The sequence below is a fragment of the Panulirus ornatus genome, chromosome 68 (genome assembly GCF_036320965.1).
Source record: "Panulirus ornatus isolate Po-2019 chromosome 68, ASM3632096v1, whole genome shotgun sequence".
Classification (NCBI taxonomy): domain Eukaryota; kingdom Metazoa; phylum Arthropoda; class Malacostraca; order Decapoda; family Palinuridae; genus Panulirus; species Panulirus ornatus.
In genome coordinates, this window is record NC_092291.1 from 22,525,327 (window position 1) to 22,532,826 (window position 7,500).

General features: G+C 41.3%; 1 protein-coding gene across 2 annotated transcripts in view; it reads right to left on the bottom strand.

Annotated features, from left to right (window-relative positions):
• LOC139747472 (thrombospondin type-1 domain-containing protein 7B-like) overlaps nucleotides 1–7,500 on the bottom strand; it is a 752,245-nt gene that overhangs the window by 562,256 nt on the left and 182,489 nt on the right. The window lies entirely within an intron of this gene.

Here is a 7,500-nt window from a genome sequence, read left to right on the forward strand (position 1 = left end):
TAGGCCAAAAAAATAGGAAAATATTAATCAAGATACATGGCTCATTGGCCATGGGATATATTTCATCAGATGTGAGGATGATATAAGGACGGAAAACAAGAGAAGAGAAAAAAAAAAAAGGCAGATCAGCAGTTTTTCACTGGCTAATCAAACTTAGTCACTAATTCACTTTTATTGTTGTAGCCACGTCCATTAAAAAACGCCTATGAAAACTGTATTTCACCTGAGGCCACGGCATTGACTGAATATGAATATTTACGAGAGAACATGAATTATATTAATTAGGTAGTTAATATGCACGACCTGGTATCGGTATATTTAACGAATGTAATGGTCTACATGAAAAGACTTTCATCTGCAATTAAGAAAATAAAACACGTCTGTTACATCTGACGTTAGACGATCAAGATTCACATGATTCAAAAGGAAATTAGGTCAAAGTCTCTAGAAATTATCATACCCACTGCTTATCAGTATCTATACACTGGCTCGCCTTTTTGTTTAAGCAACCGATAGGTTAAGATTTGCACTTACTGGTAGTGACATACATGTGCCACCAGTGGGTGCATTCCAGGGGTTACCGTCAGGTTGAAACTGTAAAGGCTCAACTGATGTTGTAGATCTACTGCATTTGCGGATCTCGATATCTTTCATGTCAGCTCATTATCAATATCGCTGTGTGTGTGTGTGTGTGTGTGTGTGTGTGTGTGTGTGTGTGTGTATATATATATATATATATATATATATATATATATATATATATATATATATATATATATATATATATATATATTTTTTTTTTTTTTTTTTTTTTTTATACTTTGTCGCTGTCTCCCGCGTTTGCGAGGTAGCGCAAGGAAACAGACGAAAGAAATGGCCCAACCCACCCCCATACACATGTATATACATACGTCCACACACGCAAATATACATACCTGCACAGCTTTCCATGGTTTACCCCAGACGCTTCACATGCCTTGATTCAATCCACTGACAGCACGTCAACCCCGGTATACCACATCGATCCAATTCACTCTATTCCTTGCCCTCCTTTCACCCTCCTGCATGTTCAGGCCCCGATCACACAAAATCTTTTTCGCTCCATCTTTCCACCTCCAATTTGGTCTCCCTCTTCTCCTCGTTCCCTCCACCTCCGCGACACATATATCCTCTTGGTCAATCTTTCCTCACTCATCCTCTCCATGTGCCCAAACCACTTCAAAACACCCTCTTCTGCTCTCTCAACCACGCTCTTTTTATTTCCACACATCTCTCTTACCCTTACGTTACTCACTCGATCAAACCACCTCACACCACACATTGTCCTCAAACATCTCATTTCCAGCACATCCATCCTCCTGCGCACAACTCTATCCATAGCCCACGCCTCGCAACCATACAACATTGTTGGAACAACTATTCCTTCAAACATACCCATTTTTGCTTTCCGAGATAATGTTCTCGACTTCCACACATTCTTCAAGGCCCCCAGAATTTTCGCCCCCTCCCCCACCCTATGATCCACTTCCGCTTCCATGGTTCCATCCGCTGCCAGATCCACTCCCAGATATCTAAAACACTTCACTTCCTCCAGTTTTTCTCCATTCAAACTCACCTCCCAATTGACTTGACCCTCAACCCTACTGTACCTAATAACCTTGCTCTTATTCACATTTACTCTTAACTTTCTTCTTCCACACACTTTACCAAACTCAGTCACCAGCTTCTGCAGTTTCTCACATGAATCAGCCACCAGCGCTGTATCATCAGCGAACAACAACTGACTCACTTCCCAAGCTCTCTCATCCACAACAGACTTCATATATATATATATATATATATATATATATATATATATATATATATATATATATATATATATATATATTCCCTGGGGATAGGGGAGAATGAATACTTCCCACGTATTCCCTGCGTGTCGTAGAAGGCGACTAAAAGGGGAGGGAGCGGGGGGCTGGAAATCCTCCCCTCTTGTTTTTTTTTTTAATTTTCCAAAAGAAGGAACAGAGAAGGGGGCCAGGTGAGGATATTCCCTCAGAGGCCCAGTCCTCTGTTCTTAACGCTACCTTGCTAACGCGAGAAATGGCAAATAGTTTGAAAGATATATATATATATATATATATATATATATATATATATATATATATATATATATATATATATATATATATATATATATAGAGAGAGAGAGAGAGAGAGAGAGAGAGAGAGAGAGAGAGAGAGAGAGAGAGACCCTAAACTGGCCCCCGTGGCACGCCACTTGTTACGTCTAACCACTGGGAAGCCTGATCATTAGTTACTAGTCTTTGTTTACAATCAGTTTACCAGTTTCCTTTCCACCGAAGCATAACACCACTTGTACCATGTGACGTAATTACCTTATGTTTACTCAGGCTGCATTTCATCAACTATTTATCAGACTAACTTTGGAGTTTGTCTAGATCCCCTTGTAAGGTCGTGCAATCTTCCTCACTTCCTACTTCCCTACCTTTCATTTTCTACCACTAATTTTCTTCTAAAATTTTGTAGCATATCTTTTTTTTTTTTCCCCAAAAGGAGGAATAGAAGGGGCCCAGGTGAGGATATCCCACAAATGCCCAGTCCTCTGTTCTTAACGCTACCTCGCTAACGCGGGAAATGGCGAATAGTTTAAAAGAAAGAAAATATATATATATATATATATATATATATATATATATATATATATATATATATATATATATATATATATATATAAACACTCGGTGCCTTAATATGTAACATCAAAAAGTTGCTCTATATGTAAAGCAAAACCAATTCTGAAACTGGAAGCAACATTCTGAAATGTCAATTTCCACCCTTGTATCGATCCAATGTTTGGTTTTGCTATATTCGGGACGCAGAGAATGTAAGCAATATCTTTATGAGAAACGAATGGATCAAATATTTCATCAAGCAGGTGACATTAAGATATCCATTCTTGACACACGAAAATGAATCAGCAGCTTTAATCTCAGTTATGGAAATTATCGAAAATTCAATAATCGAGTCAGAATGATCTGGCTCAATTATGAATGAATTGTATAGCACCAGAGCAGAAATGCAAATACCAGATATTATCAGAGAAATTTCGAAAGGGTTTTGGGGTGTTGTTTCATATCATATATATGAATTAACTTCTTCTAAGGTCTTCCTCTTTCTACTAATATTCAACGTAAACACTATCACACAAACAAAGACATACTTATAAATATACATATGAGCAGGTATATAAGATGTAACAAACAATGAAACGTACACACAGACACACACACACACACACACACACACACACAAAGAGTCACTAACATATACAGAATCACAAAAATACACAAACGGAAAGAAAGACACGCATACGCACGATATATTCACATACATGCAACTACGTATGTGCGTGCATGCATGTATGTATATATGTACGTGAAAACTCATTCATATTATACGTAGATGGAGTTCTTCAATCTTGAGACCCCACTATCTCTTGAACTTTCTCCTCAGTCTTACATCATTCTAAACTTCTGCATTCTCTCCTTAGCCACAGTTTCATCCTTCAGTTTATTCTACTTCCAAACACCTGCCCAGCGCTGTGTGTGTGTGCCGACCCTTAACTACGTGAGGTTACACAGGGAGTGACGGGTCACGTATGACGAGGCTGTGTACCATTGTTGACGAGTGTGTTCAGTCTCGTTCTAGGAGTACATCCTACCCCTGCTACTGAGTGTAGCGCAGCCCTGGTGATGCGGGGGACTTCTGGAAAGGGTGGGATGGGTAGGGGAAGTCGGGAGGGGGTTGTGGGTTTGTTCGAATTAACAGGTTGATGCAGATCTTAATGCCTCGCGTTACTGCAGTGTTTTAGGACATATCTTGAAATTTTTTTTTTTCTTTTTTTTTTCAAACTATTCGCCATTTCCCGCATTAGCGAGGTAGCGTTAAGAACAGAGGACTGGGCCTTTTTCGGAATATCCTCACCTGGCCCCCTCTGTTCCTTCTTTTGGAAAATTAAAAAAAAAACGAGAGGGGAGGATTTCCAGCCCCCCGCTCCCTCCCCTTTTAGTCGCCTTCTACGACACGCAGGGAATACGTGGGAAGTATTCTTAATCCCCTATCCCCAGGGATAGGACATGTCTTGAAATATATAATCATATTTCCACGAACACTTTCGTGACTATGATTTCTATTTATTACTCTGTGCAAGCTTGGCTCTATTTAATCCATTTCAGCAGCCGTAACTAAAATCATAAGAGTTAGTTTCTCGAATCACTGCTCACAAAAAATCCATTCCAGTTTTGCTAAAATGGTCATTGAAAGAAAAATCATCGAATAAAAAAGTTACAGTTCATTAGGCTATATAAAAAAAACATATTCCTAGTCACAAAGTAGAGGAAAAACAAAATCATATTATATGAAACAATATATAAAAGGAGAGGCAGTTGATTTAAATGGAAATGCAAATGGAAATAAACCACAGAAATACGTCCTGGGTTTACAGTTAAACGGTAAACAAAATGTTAAGTATTACTTTTATAAAAGGAAAGGTTAAACTCGACAGTGAAGGTATTCATGACATTTTCTCAGATGTGCTTTGTTATGCACTGACTATATACATATATATATATATATATATATATATATATATATATATATATATATATATATATATATATATATATATAAGCAATTTAAGAAATTAGTGTCTTATTTTGTCCTCATTTGTTGACATCGTTTCAAGACGAAAATGCTATACGTATTTTCTTCAGAAAAAAACTGTGAGGAACTACATGTGGGAACAGCGGAAGTAAACATACGCTGGGTGATGCGGGCGGCGCTGGTGTTTGCGAAGCCAGAGAGAACCACGTTGAATGAGACCACAGTCTGGGGGACCACTGTAAGCATACAAGGTCTAGACCTCTAAGGTCTGTTAAGACAGACCATTTGTCACATCTGACCATCTTGGTCTGGTAACACCGTAATGCTCGGGCTATGAGATAAGCCATAGTACTGAGAGGCCACTGTGGTCTACCGTGCGGGCCCCATTGTGGCTTGGTGAGCGAGACCTTCCTTGGCCTATCCTGTAGAAGTTACTGTGGTCTGGTCTTTAGGACCTGCTGTGGTTTGGTCTGTGAAACCTGCTGTGGTCTGGTCTTTGGGAATCTAATGTGACCAGACAAAGCCACCTGGGTTCTAGCAGAACCCGCTGGGTCAGGAGAGACCCACCAAGACCAAGAGGAAATACTGTACGTTGAAGAAATGTACACTGAGGATCTCGCGTCGGCACTGTACGTTGATGGCTGAATAGCGGGTGATGTACTCCTCACTACAGCTGTTGCTCCCTGGACCTTCCTGGCTGACTATTGTTGCTACCTGGTCCTCCCTGGGTGCCTGTTGATTCTCTGTTGCAACAGAGAGTGACAACAGTTTGGTAATAAAAATATACTGTTGATCCGCGATACCTGGGTAACTATTGTTGACCTCTGGTGCCTCTGAATGATTGTTGTTGACGTGAGGTGCCTCTCTGGTCGACAGGTATTGACAGTGTCCTGACGACCTTTGAATCGCTATTGTCAACCCCGCAGAGTTCCAAGAGGCCAGAGATATTGCTAGACACGTACCCGGAGGTTGCCGTGGTGCCTCCACCACACCAGTGGGCCAAGCAAGGCCTTGAGTACCGACACAAGGAACAGCGTTGACAAAGATCTAAGCAAAGGCATAAGTTTTCTATTGGTAGATAAGATTATGTGTATTCTCCCCATAAGTTTACAGGCTGTGCTTAGCGAGAGCAGCTATTGTCGAAGCCTAGGAAGTGCAGCTCATATCGGCGCTTACCAGGTGAACATGCCGTCAGTTCTCACCAAGTGCCAGACCCTGAAATATGAATACTCTATATGGGACACAAAGTCTATACAGGTCTAAGAATACCACTGGCTTCGTGGAAGGAATGAGCTTAAAGCGTCAGAAGATAAGCGATTCGATCAGCATCAATGGAATGTGATGCCTTTGTCAGAAAAAGGAGGAGTAAATGCTTTCTTAAGCCTTGATTCGCCTATATTTTAGAAAAATCCTGGGAGGTGAACCAAGCATGAAAGTGTGACTCCAAGACGATATAAGGTTAATTCAGGATTGTGACGACGAACATATCCAACACTGCCAACAAGGGAGAGCCAGAAGACAAGACAAGAGACAATGATCTAAGTCATAGAGCCAATAGGGATATCTGGGATATCTGCAAAACACTCAGGAAGATGGGGCTATTGACGGTGAAGCCGACGCAACATCTACACCCATAAAGACAAAAGAGAAACTCCTATCTTATATCAACAGTTCAATGACCTGTCATTCTCACATTGTGGATCCTTAGCCAGAGGAGCTAAGAACCGGTTTCATAGAACAAGCGTGTGTGTGCTTGGGTAACAGTCTGCTTGGTTACGTCAAAGGGTAACTTACTAGAGCGGGTGTAATATAGTCTATAAGGAATATATATATATATATATATATATATATATATATATATATATATATATATATATATAACTAAAGAAAATGAATTGTTAAGATGTAACTACAGAGTTGTGGTAAGTCGCAGGCTGGGGTAGATTAATGTTGAAAGGTTTATAGGAGTGAGGGAAATATGCGAGAAGTTTTGACATGCTCTTCTGAAATGATGATCTGGTGATATAAGAGGAAAAGGGGGGGGAGGAGAGGAAATTCATCAGCGTGTGTGGTTAAAGGAAATATATCTTTAAGCTGCGACCTGCCCATCATCTCTCACCACAGAGATAAAAGGAGGAAAAATGATGGTGCAGCGTCACTGTGGCGCCTGACTGTGGGCTGGCAGGAGGAGAGGGGAGGCACTGATCAGCCATCAGGATTAGTGTCCTGCCAGAAAATCGGCTAAACTGATGTTGCACTGAGCAGAAAACGTGGCTGGTGACTCGCTGAGCGGTCGGCGAGAGCGACATTGCACTGAGCGACCAGGAGAGTGGTATGGCGCTGAGCAGCCAATAAGACAGACGTCGCGCTGAGCATTCACGTGATTGGCATCGCACTGATCAACCAGGAAGAGTGAGTGGCATCGCATTGAGCAACAAGGGAGAGTGAGAGTGGCATCGCAATGATCAAGCAAGGAGAGTGAGAGTAGCATCGCACTGAGCAACCAGGGAGAGTGAGAGTGGCATCGCACTGAGCAACCAGGGAGAGTGAGAGTGGAAACGCATTGAGCAACTAGTGAGAGTGAAAGTTAAAGTGGCATCGCACTCAGCAATTAGGGAGAGTGAGAGTGGCATCGCACTGAGCAACCAGGGAGAGGAGCTTTGCCCTGAACTCCTTCGTGTACTAAGCAGCTGGGCAGAGTGCCATCACTCAACCAGCTCGTGAAAGTAGTGTTACATTCCCAGGGGACGGAAGTGGCACACATGTTCAAGGGAGGGAAGTGGCAAACATATATCCAGGAGAGGGAAGTAGCAACAC